This window comes from Schistocerca piceifrons, chromosome 3 (assembly GCF_021461385.2).
Source record: "Schistocerca piceifrons isolate TAMUIC-IGC-003096 chromosome 3, iqSchPice1.1, whole genome shotgun sequence".
In the NCBI taxonomy this organism is placed as follows: domain Eukaryota; kingdom Metazoa; phylum Arthropoda; class Insecta; order Orthoptera; family Acrididae; genus Schistocerca; species Schistocerca piceifrons.
The window spans coordinates 640,776,127-640,794,048 of NC_060140.1; positions in this window are offsets into that span (position 1 = coordinate 640,776,127).

A 17,922-nucleotide genomic window follows, 5' to 3' on the forward strand; every position below is an offset into this window, starting at 1 on the left:
CAGATGAAATCTCCCACAAATGTACACTGTCTGTTTTTTTAAAGCATGAAAGAAACGATCGTTACAAAGAACTACTGAACATAGGATAAACACAGATAAATTGGACGTGAGGAGGCTTCAATACCTTACTATTGAAACACAGTAATACTGACATTTTTATCAGTCAACTAACACGAACACTATTTGTTTTCATGGGAATCGTGTAAGTCCTTGTACGAGGGTGGTTTGAAAAGTTCTCGGAACGGAATAGAAAAAAGGTACTTACATCACTGAAACTTTTTTTTTATTTTTCAAAATGGCTCTGAGCACTATGGGACTCAAGATCTATGGTCATCAGTCCCCTAGAACTTAGAACTACTTAAACCTAACTAACCTAAGGACATCACACACATCCATGCCCGAGGCAGGATTCGAACCTGCGACCGTAGCAGTCGCGCGGTTCCGGACTGAGCGCCTAGAACCGCTCGACCACCGAGGCCGGCTTTTATTTTCCAATGTAGTTCAAATGGCTCTGAGCACTATGCGACTTAACTTCTGTGGTCATCAGTCGCCTAGAACTTAGAACTAATGAAATCTAACTAACCTAAGGACGTCACACACATCCATGCCCGAGGCACGATTCGAACCTGCGACCGTAGCGGTCGCTCGGCTCCAAACTTTCAATGTAGTCTCATTGTAGATTAATGAACTTGGTCCAGCGATGTTCCAGTGCCTTGATCCCATCTCGAAAATGAGTTTCCTTCACGCCTGCAAAATAGTTGTCAACTCCGGCTATCAATTCTTCGTTTGAAGTGAATCTTCATCCACCAAGAAAAATTTTCACTTTTGGGAAGAGATGGAAGTCTGACGGAATCATATCAGGTGAATCAGGCGGGTATGGCAACAATTCATACCTTAGTTAGTGTAATTTTGCCTTGACGACGGCACATATTTGCGGGCACACGTCAAGAGTCGCGGCATCCATCTTGCAGATATTTTTTTCATTTCTAATTCTTCAGTTAAAATGTGGTATACCGTTTCTGATGACATCTGGAAAACGTGAGGAGTTTCACTCACTTTCAATCGGCGATCCTCCATGACCATTTTTTGCACTGTTGCAATCATTTCTGGAGTAGTGACACATCTTGTCCGACCACTGCTTGGATCGTCATCTAAGCACTCCCGACCAAATTTAAATTGATTTGTGTACTTAGTAACAGTTGAATATGAAGCAGGAGAGTCCCCCAGTGTATTCTGGAAATCTGCATGAATGTCCTTTGCTTTCATACCTTTGTTTACGAAATGTTTAATGACTGCTCGAATCTCGATTTTTTCCATGTTCGCAAATCACTACACGGGAACAAAAACAGAGCCACGTCACCGCCACAGCTCTCTTCCAAGAGCACCGACATGGCACGTCCTTACAGGCAACAGCCCAATGAATATCACGTGAATAACTAGTTTCGCTAGCGCTGACCTCTCGTGCAGTTCCGAGAAATTTTCAAACCACCCTCGTATTATACAGAGTATGAATGAAGTTTGGGGACCGTGAACCTGTTACGGTTTTTATAACGTGTCGCCAGCTGGAATTTTAATTGTACAAATGTCTCTAGAATAATTTTTGACCTTAATAAATACTTTCACAGTAAATGTTACCAAACTATTGGCTCAGCATAAAGGGGAGGGGAGGGGGGGCAAAAAGTGTTCTGTCAACTGACTGGGTTTAGGACTAACACTTTTAATAAGACACATTGATAATACACTCATAAATACGAATATATGAATAAAAACACTATTAAAAACTTTTAAGATATATAAGAATTCGGATGGCCTTTGAAATGTAACGGTCTCTAATTGGTTTTGATAATTACAGTTCTGTTTTATTACTGAGCACAGCTTTTAATAAGAATTGAACGTATTCACTGTAATGAAAACTTTTTCCTTGCACACATTCTTTTGAAATACTTCAACTACTCACTTTCCTGACTATGTACAGCATTTCATATTAAAGACTAAAATTCTTTCTTCATTCTAAGGCGCATGAAGGCTCTCGGAATGTTCATCTCCGACGACCGCTTCTTGTCGATTTTGCTAGTGAACGAAGTAATGATGCATTTAAGCGTTCAATGACTTCATTACAACTGCGTGGTCCATCTGTCACAGCCGCATTTGCGAAAGAACTTTGTTTCCACTATCAGAAGAATAGCCTCCGTTGGGCCATCTTTCTTAAAGCGATTTAAAAAAATTGGAAAATTTCATCATATGCCTTACCAGTTCGTACCTTTTCATGCAGCTGCACGCTAAAGAGAAGACGTTCTTCAGTTATGAATCTGCTTGTATCCACTTCTATAAAACAACTGTTTACACCAGTATCACCTTGTGAGCAAAACAGAAGTGGACCACATGTCGTGGCATTCGCCAGAACCACGAGGAGTGACGCCTGCATTGTTGTAATTTGATTGACCTCAACCACAGGACACACAGGACGCACTACAGGCAGAGAATGTTATGTTTTTCCTGGAATACATTTCCTCATCCATGTAAACGCGAAACGCTATTTTGGGTAATTTGAATATTTTATTATCGTAACTTCTGGCCCTTCCAGTACATGTCTTCAGAATCCGCCGTACGCTAAACGACGTAGAATAGTATTATTTTGCTCTTTCATATTTCTTTTGCATATGATCTGCCGGATGAACGACTGTCCGTACCCCTACGTAAAGTGGATTTATTCTAGCTTTACTCTCACGGTCTTCACGTGTGGCACGGTGTATCTATTTGTTAGTCATATATCTCTTAGCTCGCCTTGAAGAGTAAGCCAGTGCGTGATACATAAGATTACACTTGATACAGTTGAGTAGGATAATTTGTAGGAACTTCTGCACTGATCGAAAACAAAAAATTAACATAAACCAGGTGAGTTTCGGAAGTCAAATCTGAATATTCTTTACTTTCTTCCATAACTCCATAGAGATGACACATGTACTGGTGAACACTAGTGAAGCTCGCTTCAAGAGCATTACAGTGTATAATGAAGAGCCAAAGAACCTGATACACCTTCCTATTATCTTGCACGGCCCCCGTGAACACGCAGAAGTGCCGCAACACGACGTGGCATGGGCTCGACAAGGTCTGAACTAGTGATAGAGGGAATGGACACCATGATACTGAAGAGATGTCCATAAATCCGTAAGAGTACAAGGGGTGGAGATCACTTCCGAACAGCACATTGCAAGGCACCCCAGATATGCTCAATAATGTTCATATCTCGGGAGTTTTGTGGCCAGCGTAAGTGTTTAAACTCAGAAGCGTGCTCCTGGAGCCACGATGTAGCAATTCTGGACGTGTGTGGTGTCGCACTGTCCTGCTGGAATTGCCCAAGTCCGTCCGAATGCACAATGGACATGACTGGATGCAGGTGATTAGACGGAATGCTTACGTACATCCCACCTGTCAGTCGTATCGACACATACCAGTGGTCCTGAATCACTCCAACTGCACACGGACCACACCATTACAGAGCCTCCACTAGCTTGAAGTCTCCTGCTGAGATGCAGGGTCCATGGATTCATGAGGTTATTCCCATACCCGTACACGTCCATCCGCTCTATTCAATTTGAAACGAGACTCAACCGACCAGGCAACATGTTTCCAGCCATCAACGGTCCAATGTCGGTATTGACGGTCCCAGGCCAGTCGTAAAGCTTTCAGTCATGCTGTCATCAAGGGTACACGAGTGGCCCTTCGGCTCCGAACGCCCATATCGATGATATTTCGTTCAATGGTTCGCACGCTGACACTTGTTGATTGCCCAGTATTGAAACCTGCAGAAATTTGCGGAAAGGTTACACCTCTATCACGTTGAACGTTTCTCAGTCGTCGTTGGTTCCGTTCTTGCAGAATCATTTTCCGACCGAAGCGATGTCGGAGATTTGATATTTTACCGGATTCCTGATATTCACGGTACACTCGTGGAACGGTCGTCTGGGAAAATCCCCACTTCATCGCTAACTTGGTTCAAATAGCTCTGGGCACTACGGGACTTAACATCTCAGGCCATCAGTCCCCTAGAACTTAGAACTACTTAAACCTAACTAACCTAAGGACATCACACACAACCATGCCCGAGGCAGGATTCGAACCTGCGACCGTAGCGGTCGCGCGGTTCCAGACTAAAGCGCCTAGAACCGCTCGGCCACCAACGGCCGGCATCGCTAACTCGGAGACGCTGTGTCCCATCGCTCGTGTACTGACTATGACACCACGTTGAAACTCACTTAAATCCTGATAACCTGCCATTGTAGCGGCAGTAACCGATCTAACAACTTCGCCAGACACTTGTTGTCCTATGTAAGCGTCGCCGACCGCTGCGCCGTATTTTGGTTGTTTACAAATCACTGTATTTGATACACATGCCTATGCCAGTTTCTTTGGTGCTTCAGTGTATTTCCTTGTATTGAGGATAAGCCGACAGTTTTTGAACAAGAGCTTTTAGCTGTATTGGTTTTTTACTTTACTCTGTTACTAACGTTCTCCAGCTACTTACCTTTAATTTGCTGGCAAATCTGCATTCTCAACGCTTGTATAAAAATTGCGCGCTACACAAAATTGGACACTCGTAAACTTTGCCAAATGTGACTGCTTCTGCTAACTGCAGTTGTAAAATTGCATGCGTTTAGATAATTTATTTATTATAGGTTTCAATATATTTTACCTTTTAACATACAACTACAGAGTAGGCACCATGCATATTATGAATTCTAAACATTTTCTTTTACCCAGCTTCGTTCATTGCAGCCAAATTTCAGAAGTCTGGGAGAAGCAATGCGCATTGGTAATGTTTGGAAGGGGATTTCCAGTTCCGGCATTTGCCGGATGACCAAGGGGAACATCCCAAAAATGTTGGTGGCACTAGTGACTGGAAGCATTTAGAATTATTTTTGGCATACTGACCAGACCAAAATTAAAATTTTGTTTATGTGTGTGTATCGTATATGTGTATGTAAGTACACGTATGTGTGCCTCAACTCATCTGCGTCGAGCACTACGAATAAATAGAGAAGAATGGCTTAAAACAGTGAATTCGATCTTGCTATGTACTTGTAACACTATAAGTTTTGTTGACTTCTGCTGTTATCCAAAGATAAATGCAAAGACGTCTCTGTTATCTAATGATATATGTAAATGGCGGCTAAATCTGTAATCTCTGCCTTCACTGATTTTTCTAAGAAGGTATGGTGCCTTTCGTGGTTTTAAGCAAATTGCTTGTGAGTTGCTACTGCAGAATACTTCTCTGATAGTTGTAACGATCTTCAGATCCTCTCTGGGAAACTTTCAGCCATTTATGAGAAATTTTAGATGCATTGTTGAGCCACCTGGCAGACATGAAGGCATAATTACTGGTTTGTGGAGATTTCATTGTAGATTTCTTAAAAGATACAGACATGGAAAACGAACTTTAATTATTATTTGGGTATTTCAGTAGTTAATTACCCAAACTGGGTGGAGCAAAATAGTGAGACACTGATTGATAACTTTTTATGGACAGTGTTCAGGCTGAAACAATGAACGTGCACTCAGTTGCTAATGGACTATCTGATCGTGATGCACAGTTATTGGAAATTAACACTATAGCACCTTACGACCCAGAGGCATGTTCATGTGAGAGCTGCGAGGCTTATTAATGAGAGTAGGATACAATGATTTAATAGTGAACTAAAAGGGGTGGTGTGTAGTGAGGTATATGTAGGAAGAGATTCTATTTATTCCATAGTAAATATGTGTCAGTACTTGAAAGTTGCTTTTGCTTTCCTAAACAATTATCAAGAATATCGATTAAAAAACAAATTAACTGTGGATATCTAAGGGAATTAAAATCTCATGTCAGAGGAAACAGGAAATTTATATAAAAGCCAGTGTAAGATAGGAGCAGACATTACTTGGATACTACAAGAAATACTGCATTACTTTAATGAAAGTCATTAAAATGTCCAGAAGTATGCGTATCCTGACAGAAATAAATAATGCAGAAAGTAAGATGAAAACTATATGGGACATTGTCAAGATTCCATAACAATTAAACTGAAACGACAATGTTCTGACTGATAATTCAAAGTTGCAAGTTCTTTTAACAATCACTTTCTACATGATTCAGTTGAAGAAGCAAGACAATATATTAACAACGTCATTCCACAAAACTTTAAGCAACTAGAAGTAGCACAAACATCCTTCCTGAAATTAACACAATTAGAAAATTAAAAAAAACAGTAGATCTTGTGGAGTTGATGGAACTTCAAATAAAATTATAAAAGTAGTTCTCATTTAATAATTAATGTCCATAGTGACACATGCAGTGTATTACAGGAACAGAGAATTTTTCCAGACATGTTAAAATATGCAATTAATAAACCACTTCATGAGAAAGGTGACAACACAGACTTAAACAGTTATCAGCGAATTAACTTACTGATCTCTTTTCCCAACACATTCGAAAAAGTAATGTACTCATGAGCAACTGCACACTTAGGTAGAAACAATTTACTTTGCACACCACAGTTTGGATTTCAGAAAGGTTGCTAGACTGTGAATGCTATTTGCACATTCACTCATCAACTAGTACAAGCCTCAAATAATAATACTTCGCCAGTTGGCATTTTTCGTAATTTTTCAAGGTGTCTGATTCTTTAGATCATGATCCTCTGTAACGAAACTAAAGGTTTGTGGACTAATGACATTACACACAGCTGGTTTGAATCATACTGACAAACAGAATGCTAAAGGTGTTGCGCTGAATGATTTAGACAAACTTTAGTGACCGGGGGAAAAATATTCACAAAGTGAATCCCACAGGATTTAATGTTTGGTCCACTTCTATTCCTAATATATGTGGACGACCTGCCATTAAACTTTCAACAAGTAAAATTGGTCCTCTTTGCAGGCGATATGCGTGTTATATCTCATTAGAAAGAAACAACAGAAAAGTTATAAATGATATTTTCCAAAAGATGACTGAGCAGTTCTCTGAAAATAGATTCTCCTTAAATTTAGAAAAAAAACCACTATACTCAGTTCTGTACAACAAATAGTCATACCAACAATTGATGTAGAACGTGATCAGGAGTCAGCAAATAGTGTTTAATGCTCCAAATTTTTGGATGTACATACTGACGAAACCTAGAACTGGAGGAAACAGATTACAGAGCTTCCCAAATAGTCAATATCAGTTACCTTTGTTCTTGGTATAAATGCTAATTTGGAAGCAAACGTATCAATCTCTGGACATATTTTACATATTTCCTCTAAAATAATGTATTTCGGAATAATTTTTTGGGGTTTCTCATCACTGACAAACTATTGATTATACAGCAGCGAGCAGTACGAATAATATGTGGTGCTGACCCACGGACGTCACGTAGGTACCTCTTCAAAGAGCTAGGCACTCTAAATGGGCCATATTAATCCACATATTCGCCAGCAAAATTCGTCCTAAATGCCCAATGTAGAAAATGTGAATTAAAGAAGAAAAAGAAAGAAATAGATCAGGACAAATTGTCTTTCAAGTTAAGCGTCAGTAGGTCTTTGCATAGTTTTCAATAATTGTAGCATATTTTGACCTCCTCGCATTCTAGTTTCATAATGTGCTATACCTACTTCTACCACCCTTATGTACCAAAGAGTACGGTAAGTCAGTAGTTCAGTCAATCCTTGCACGAAGTGACTGTTGCGGGGTTCCTCTGCAGCCGATAAACTATGTGCCTTTTACAGAGAATTCGTGAATGTGAAGTGCGATGTGGGCAATAGCGCAGGAACAATTCAAATATTAATTTCCAGTGTTTTGTAATGTCGTCAGTGGGATACATCCCAGAATGAAACAACTGCACTAAAGCAAGTCACATTTACCGCCATAAGCCTGTTCACACCAGAGCAGCCAACAGCACAGTGCAATCAGGATGTAATAGAAACCGAGATACCACGTGCTCTCGGAACGGTCAGCCCTCTGATTCTCCCATACTACCGGTAGCGGTCCAGAACACCATCGAAGACCAAATATCCTGAAATATGTGTTTTTAGCCTACGCTAAATACAGAATCATCTTTCCAGTAATGCTGCAATACTTACATCGCTAAATAAATAATATTTAATTTTTTTTTAATCATCAGTCTTCCGATTGCTCTGATGCGACCAGCCATGTATTCCTCTCCTGTGCCATCACCTTCACCTCAGAGTAGCACTTGCAGACTGCGTTCTCAATTATTTGCTGGATGTATTCCACTTTCCCTCTCCCTTATGTTTCTACCCTCTACGGCTCCCACTAGTACCATGGAAGTTATTACCTGATATCTTAACAGGTGTTATTTTTATACACATTGTCTTTAATACAGCCCCACAAAAAGGAGTTGCCTGTGTTCAGATCCGGAGAATAAGTTGGTCAATCGAGGCCCATGCCAGAATGCGGTCCCCAAACTGCTCCTCCAGGCATCAAATACACTCCTGCTTCGATGGGATCGATCTCCGTCTTGCATGAACCACATCTTGTCGAAAACAGAGACACTTTGGACAATGGGGATGGAATCATCTTCCAAAACCTTCACCTACCGTTCGGTAGTCAAATGGCTCTGAGCACTATGGGACTTAACTTCTAAGGTCATCAGTCCCCTATAACTTAGAGCTACTTAAACCTAACTAACCTAAGGACATCACACACATCCATGTCCGAGGCAGGATTCGAACCTGCGACCGTAGCGGTCGCACGGTTCGAGATTGTAGCACCTAGAACCGCTAGGCCACCCCGGCCGGCGTTCGGTAGTCACCGGGCATTCAAGGAATATCGCTCCGATTATTCCGTGACTAGATATTGCACACCATATCGTCACCCGTGGAGTATGAAGAGACCTTTCGATGGCGAAATACGGGTTCTCAGTCCCTCAGATGCGCCAATTCTGCTTCCTGTCGAACCCACTCAGAAGAAAGTGGGCTAAACCAAACCATGCGCTTACTAGTTCCTATCACGCCCCCGGCCAACCATGCAGATTGAACGTCCTAACGCAAACTGTTCAGTAGTTATGACGATTTTATTTAATATAGCTCAATAATTGTCACCCTGTATTACTGGACAACCTGTCTCTTCTGTATCGACTCCTGTTTCTCCTTCTATCACATCAGACAACTCTTCCCTCTCGTAGAGGCCTTCAGTGAATCCTCTCCACCAACAGTGGAATTCCCATTGCACTCATAATGTTACTACCCTTGCTTTTAATTTCACCGATGGTTGTTTTGACTCTTCTATATGCTGCGTCAGTCCTTCCGACAGTTATTTCTTTTTCGATTTCTTCACTTTTTCCATGCGCCAGTTCGCCTCAGCTTCCCTACACTTCGTGTTTATTTCATTACTAAGTGACTTGTACCTCTGCATTACTGAAATTTCCTGAACATTTTTGTACTTCCGTCTTTCTTCGATGAACTGTATTTCTTCTGTTACCCATGGTTTCTTCGCGGTTACCTTCTTTGTACGTATGTTTTCCTTTCCAACTTCAAGATGATCCATTTTAGAGATGTCCGTTCCTCTTCAATTTTACTGCCTACTGAGCTATTCCTCATCGCAGTATCTATAGCCTCTGAGAAGTTCAGGCGTTTCTCTTCATTGCTTAGTACTTCTGTACTCCACTTCTTTGCGCATTGGTTCTTCCTGACTCGTCTCTTAAACTTCAGGCTAGTCTTCTTCGCCGAGGTAGGTAGAAAACCACCTTAAAAAGCATCCACAGGCTGGCCAGCACATCGGACCTCGACGGTAATCCGCCGGGCAGATTCGAACCGGGGACTAGCACGCCTTTCTGCTCGGGAAGAAGTGCATGAGACCGCGCGGGTAGCTTGGCGGGCTTGGGTATGCCGTACAATCCAGTATCTGATTTCGGATTCTCTGTCTGACAACTGTAATCTTCCCGTGTCTCACGCCCTTTTCCAAGTATACCTCTCCTGTTGTGATTCTTGAACAGACTATTCGCTATTACTAGCAGAAATTTACTGCAGAACTCAAGTAGTCTTTCCTCTCTTTCAATTCAAATACCAAGTCCAATTATCCCCCCTTAACTCTTTCTTATAATCCGCGTACAACCGCATTCCAGTCCCCAAGGAGTAGTATATTTTCATCTCCCCTTACATACTGTTTCATCCGTTGAATGTCCTCACATACTTTTTCTATGTCTTCATCTTCAGCTTGCGACGTTGGCGTGTATAACTGAACTATCGTTGTCGGTGATGGCTTGCTGTCGATTCAGATGAGAACAACCCTGTCATTGAACTGTTCGCAGTAACATACTCTCTACCCTACCTTCCTATTCATTACGAATCCCACTCCCGTTATTACAGTTTCTGCTGCTGTTGATGTTACCTTATACTCATCTATCCATTTCCTTTCACTAACACCCACTATATCCAGACTGAACCTTTGCATATTCCGTTTCAGATTTTCTAGCTTCAAAGTTCTGACATCCCACGCTCCGACTCACAGACCGTTATCCTTTTGTTGGTATTTGAATCTTTTTGTGATGGACACCTCTCCTTGACAGTTTGCTTTTGGATATCCGAATGGGGGAATATTCTGGAATCTTTTGACAATGGAGGGATCATCATGACATTATTTCAATTACAGGCCACATGTCCTTTGGACACATGCATGTGTCTTTAATGCAGTGGTTTCCATTGCTTTCTGGCTCCTCGTATCGTTGATCATTGCTGATTCTTCCACTTTTGGGGGCAGCTATCCTCCCTAAGGGTAAGGAAGTACCCCGAAACTCTGTCCACTCCTCCGCCCTCTTTGACAAGGCCGTCGGCAGAATGAGGGTGACTTCTTATCCCGTAAGTCTCCGACTGCCAATGCTAATCGAATTTATTCGAAAGTTAAACGGTAGCGGGGTTCGAACCGGAGACTGAGGTCGGTTTTATTATTGAACAAACAATCTCTACGCCACTAGTGATTCGTGAATTGGCATAATAAGTTTCAATATTAATAGTGGCTATTTAACTGGCAACTTTCAAGCCAAAACATTACGATCACTGTACAAAACGAGATCGAATCTCTCTCGGTCGCGATATAGACTTCTGACGCGCTAAGGAAAGTTATAAGCGGAACAGAAGCGAAAGGAGGATCATTCTACCCTCAATATAGATCGTAAATTGATAAATCCTACCGCGAGGAATGGCCGCGTGGTTAGAGGCGCCATGTCACGGATTGCGCGCCCACTCCCACTTTAGGTTCGAGTCCTCCCTCGGGCACAGGTGTGTGTGTGTGTGTGTGTGTGTGTGTTGTTAGCGTAAGTTGGTTTAAGTTATTTTAAGAAGTGTGTAAGTCTAGGGTTCGATGACCCCAGGAGTTTGGTCCCTTAGCAATTCACACACATTTGAACATGTTTTTGATAAATCCACTCACATAAGCGATTTTGACACAGGGAAACTAATTCTGAAAAGCAGCACCTTGAAAATTCGGTAGATGAAAGGCTTTTTGCATGTTTCTGTCGTGCGTATCTGTGGAAAGTGGTTGAAAGATGGTGAAACCACGAGCAGGCGACAGCGTGATGGACGTCCAGGCCGCATCACGGACCGTCGATGTCCGAGGGTTGCCTGCTCCGTCAAGCAGGATAAGTGGCGTTCTGTAGCTTGGTGACCGAACGAGAACGTCAATTTGCGATCACTCTGGTCAGGGGACCATAGAGATTGAAATGCAGGTAAATGGAAAGTGGTACCAGGTCGGATGAACTACGTTTCTTGTTACCCCAGATCGATGGTCGTGTCAGGATGCGCTGCAGTGCAGGCAAACGGCTGTTCGAATCTAGCGCCGCGTCACAGACGCAGGCCGATGGGCGAAGTGTATGCTGTGAGGGATACTCGCTTGGAGGTGTATGAGACCTATGGTAGTAATTGAAGGCATAATTCAGCTGTGGGCTGTGTGAGCATTATTAGGAAAGCCCAACATTCCCACACGCTTATTTCCTTCTTCCACGGCGATGGCATCTTCCAGCAAGATGAATGTCGGTGTCACATTGCCAGAATCGTGCTTCAGTGGTTTGAATGCAGGATAGTGAACCAACGTTAATGTGTTTTCCACCGATTTTGCCTGATGCGGCTCCGATGGAACACATGTGAGACGCTATCGGGTCTTACTTCCTTGCCAACGAGCCACCGAATTTAAGGAGACTGCGTGGCCTGTACTTAGACACATGGTGGAACATACTTCCAGGAACGGACGAAGGGAGTATCAAATCCTAAATACGAATAACCCCTGCTGTATTGTGCTCCAAAGATGGACTAGTACAATATTAATCAGGTGGATATAATGCTTTGCCCTGTCAGTGAATTAGCGAGATGCTCATTAAATAGCTATTACCTGAGATATTTAATTATCTTAATTATTGGAATTATTAGTATGGTAAGCACATCAATGAATCCGCAGTTCACTGTGCAAACGCAAAGGCTTTGACTGCAAAAATTACTATCAGAGCCTGAAATTACACTTTTGTCCTCAATTCGTCTACGTCTACATCTACATCTACATCTACATCCATACTCCACAAGCCACCTGACGATTGGTGGCGGAGGGTACTTTGAGTACCTCCATCGGTTCTCCCTTCTATTCCAGTCTCTTATTGTTCGTGGAAAGAAAGATTGTCGGTATGCCTCTGTGGGGGCTATAATATCTCTGATTTTATCCTCATGGTCTCTTCCGAGATATACGTAGGAGGGAGCAATAAATATACTGCTTGACTCCTCGGTGAGGGTATGTTCTCGAAACTTCAACAAAAGCCCGTACTGAGCTACTGAGCGTCTCTCCTGCGAGGGCTTCCACTGGAGTTTATCTCTCATCTCCGTAAGGCTTTCGCGATTACTAAATGATCCTATAACGAAGCGCGCTGCTCTCCGTTGGATCTTCTCTATCTCTTCTATCAACCCTATCTGGTACGGATCCCATACTGGTCAGCAATATTCAAGCAGTGGGCGAACAGCTGTACTGTAACCTACTTCCTTTCTTTTCGGGTTTCCTTTCCTTAGGATTCTTCCAATGAATCTCAGTCTGGCGTCTGCTTTACCGACGATCGACTTTATATGATCATACCATTTTAAATCACTCCTAATGCCTACTCCCACATAATTCATGGAATTAACTGCTTTCAGTTGCTGACCTGCTATATTGTAGCTAAATGATAAAGGATCTTTCTTTCTATGTATTCGCCGAACACTAAACTTGTTTACATTGAGATTCAATTGCCATTCCCTGCACCATGCGTCAATTCGTTGCTCATCCTCCTGCATTTCAGTACAATTTTCCATTGTTATAACCTCTCGATATACCATAGCATCATCTGCAAAAAGCCTCAGTGAACTTCCACTGTTATCCACAAGGTCATTTATGTATATTGTGAATAGCAACGGTCCTACGACACTCTCCTGCGGCACACCTGAAATCACTCTTACTTCGGAAAACTTCTCTCCATTGAGAATGACATGCTACGTTCTGTTATCTAGGAACTCTTCAATCCAATCACACAATTGGTCTGATAGTCCATATGCTTTTACTTTGTTTATTAAACGAGTGTGGGGAACTGTTCATCCATATCAGCTAGCCAAACGTGAGCTGCCTTGCTTCAATCAATACGCGGGTTCTCGTCAGTTGACAGACTTTAAGCAACGACGATCTTCATCAGTACTTCTATGGGCAACCGTCGGATATGCCACCTGCTGTTGGCAGCTTTCCCTTCGCCTTTACGGTAAAGCGAAGGAGAGGTTTGACGTAGTCCTTGATAACTATACATTACGCGAATGTACTGAATTAAATTCCTTATGAAGTGAGGGCATATGATACTGTTGATGATGATCCGACTATTGGATGGGATAGCTAAGCTCGGCGACCCCCTTTGAGCTCTTCGAGAGGAGTAGGATATGTGCCGCACCGGTTTTCAACCTCCCCTGTCACTCATCATCGAGAAATACAAACATGACACCATACACTAAACTCAGAACTCACGGACACCACAAAGGAGATGTAGCACTGTGCACGAAGTATACTTGCCCTCGGGGGTCTCCCAGACACGACATCATTTCACTTTTTATTAGCATCTCCTTCCAAGCAGCAGGCGTCGGTCACTTGTTCTGGTCTCTATCATCCACCAATCTTTACGAAGTTTACCTAGTTATGTCCTTATAGTCGGCAGATAACTGATTATCTTTTTTTGCTGTCTACAGAATAATTTTGAAAATTAGGTGGGCTGATAAGGTACCCAACTTCCATGGTACTACAGACATCAGAAGAAGGTAAAACTGCAGAGTGAGTCAGAGATTGGAATACATCCAGCAAATAACTGAGGACGTAGATTGAAAATGCTAATATGAGACGAAGAAGTTGTCACACGGGAGAGAAATTCGAGGCAGGCCGCATCAAACCAGTCAGAAGACTCAAAAAAATTATATCTTTCCATCAATATGATCCCTCCATATCACTCTACTCTCTACTGTAGGGTCAATAACTGAAAAGATTTTTAAAACTGGTCTTTTTGTTTTATTCCTTATTTTTCCACTTGAGTGCAGCCCCTTACACATCTCATGAACTTCGTTTCTGCTAACTGCATACGTGATTTGTCTGTTTTGTGTTATTGTCCCGAGAGCAGGTATATAGTTTCATTTATGTTTATTTTCTAGTTTTTCTTCCCAAAGACCTCCAATGTTTCGGAGACAGCATGATATTTATTAACCTTCGTCTCATTGTGTTTGTCATAGTTAAAACTAGTAGGTCAGGCACATTCTAGATAGCTTAAGTAGCATAACTGTTCCAGAATTTTTTTCATTTGTTATTATTTTCGATCTGACTGGATTCTTCCGTTTCAAAGCCATTATATTGTCTTACCTGCAGACACAATTAACTTGTAGCATACTGCGTTTTGACGCAATCTTTGTACTGCTCTTTGTAGATTATCTCCTGTATCCTGTTTAATTATCTAATCATCAGCATGTAAGGGAGTAAATTACAGTAATTCAAAACAAAGCGCGTTTTGCATGTTGCGTCTTAAATTTTTTTATTTAACTTATGTCTCCAGACTCATTTCGCCATAGTTACAAGGCACCTTCAGCAGGTATCCTGAAATATTACGCCATGTTTTCGCTTGACATATAGGTTATCGTTTTCACATACAACTTAGAGATTTAAAACATTCAATTGATTTTTTAGAACGAAACGGAAAAGTACTTACAGAGCAGCGTTTAATTCATTATTTGTAAGCCAAATAGCTTTCAGTCATGTGCCAAACTGGTTGAAAGTTTGCAGGTTTCCTTATGGCAACTGTTTCTCAAAAATAACACTGTAATTGCCATTTTCTTTTTTCAAATTTTCTGTAAGCTCGAACTCCTTTGCATTAAAACGTTCTCTTATCTTTCTGATACTTACACATTAAATATTTTTAGTACCAACTCGTTTTCTTTATCATAGTCTTGTCGACGCCTTTGAGAATTTTCCAGTTCATTCCTTAGAGACTTGTGAGCTGTAGTTTTTTTTATTTTTTTATTTTTTTTTTTTTATGTGGCTGAGTAGCCATCTCTTCGCCCAACCTCCACACTGCGGGACTCAGCATTAAATCACAGTACCTTCTCCTTTGCCGAGTGCCGTCCAGGTGTTGAGAAATCTGCCTCCCCATTTTTTCTCTGTTAATCAAATCCCAGCAGAGAGGTTTGCTGCTTCCAGTCTTCGAGCCATTCTATGGAGCGACTGGTTCCACGGTGCCTCGTCAGTCGTAGCAGTCTTCGCCGTAATCCTGACAAGGAAGACTCACAAGGTACTATATGCTTGCCTTGGGGAACCAAAGATTTTTTAAAGGGTGCCACTCTTGCCTCTGCTCCTTTCTGAACCGGGATTGGCACCGCTTATGGCCGAGGTGCTTTACTTTTTAGCTGACCAAATGGTTCTCCCTGTCATTAGACACTGTTACTCTGCGCCAAGAAAGGCAGGACTTATTGGCAAATCTCATCTCATCTCACCGCCTCCTTCCCAACGATCTGTCTATTATTACTTCGCTACTCCTGTTAACTTTTGGGTCCAATAACTGAGGCACCACATCCTTTCTCCACTGTCTTTAAATTTTTTAAAATAATCACGACGTTAAGTTCTGTCGTAGAATCGCTTTCAAGACAGGCCGCTCAGATCGCTGGCACCATCATTACAAATATAGAAGTGGAAGCTGGCCTCACGACACCTCCTGAGCAATGCTCTTGCTGTTGCTCGTGGAAGCTTTCAAACACCTTGTACACCTTCACAGAATAAAATCTCTCATTCTTTGAGTGTTCCAGATTTTATAATATTTTTTGTGACACCAAAGATTTGACGTGTGATGAGTTATGTCCCTTAGGAGCGGTGGCTTCTGAACCGCATGGATCCTGAACAGCATAGTGTGATTAGTCGGGATTAGCATGGAAGGTCAAAGCCACTATAATGTCACTCCTTAAAAAAATGGTTCAAATGGCTCTGAGCACTATGGGACTTAACATCTTCGTACTGCTCTTTGTAGATTATGGCTCTGAGCACTATGGGACTTAACTGCTGAGGTCATCAGTCCCCTAGAACTCAGAACTACTTAAACCTAACTAACCTAAGGACATCACACACATCCATGCCCGCGGCAGGATTCGAACCTGCGACCGTAGCGGTCGTGCGGTTCAAGACTGAAGCGCCTAGAACCGCTCGGCCACCAGCGGCCGGCTCACTCCTTAAACACAACAACTAGTAGATAAATAATTTATTAAAGACCACATTTATAAAAACAGCTAACATACAATCAACACGTGGCCGTCTTAAAACAATCTCCAAAATGACCAATGGCTTCCTTCTCAAGCAAGCAGAAAATTAGAATTACTTAATGAACAATAAATATGAAGTAATTTAAAAGGGTGGCTCAGATAACATTTTTCTGAGCAATAACACAACCAGAACAATACGTTACACTTAACAAAATTCATTGGCAAGCAAATTAAATTTTTTTAATACATGAGAGATATTAAATTTTTATCAAATGGGCAGTGACGCCAGGCTGCTCTGGGCAAAAGATGACTTAACTTAAAATGCCGGAAGCAGCAGACCAGCCGTCCAAAACAGCACCTAAACGCCGGGGCCCAACCGGTAGTCACTTCCTATTAGGCGACAAGTCACAGCTTCTGTGCACCGAAGCAGACCGTGGCGCCGCTCCCACACACACCAATTCACAGAAAAACTGGAACACAAAGAGACCGCAGAAAACACGGCAAGCCCGCATCTCGTGGTCGTGTGGTAGCGTTCTCGCTTCCCACGCCCGGGTTCCCGGGTTCGATTCCCGGCGGGGTCAGGGATTTTCTCTGCCTCGTGATGGCTGGGTGTTGTGTGCTGTCCTTAGGTTAGTTAGGTTTAAGTAGTTCTAAGTCCTAGGGGACTGATGACCATCGATGTTAAGTCCCATAGTGCTCAGAGCCATTTGAACCCAAAACACGGCAAATACCAAGCAAACATCAATTTACTTCAGCAATCAGTGTTAAGATCCATTTCTGAGTCCATCGGCTTGTTGGAGGGTGAGGGCTTCCGCCGCTTCATGTTTCTCTCTTTACGAGCCACTGCACGCTCAGGTTGGATGCATTGTTTACAGCGAGCACTAGGCAACACAGCGTCGGCAGTTAGAGACGTAGGTGGTTCTCGAACATTGAACAAAGTAGGTGACAAATTAGGTGCCTCAGAGACCCACTCCACAGGAACGGATGCTTGCAACGCAGATCGATGCACAGAAGACTGATCAGGCATCACAACATCTGGGTCGACCGGTAGGATTTCCTGGCCACTAATCGCCTCCATGGGAGTAACAACAGTTGGTCATTCCGATGTCACTGAGTGGTTGACATCAAGGCAACAGGTAATTTTGCGAGCGCCTCAGTTTGCTGCTGTTGAAT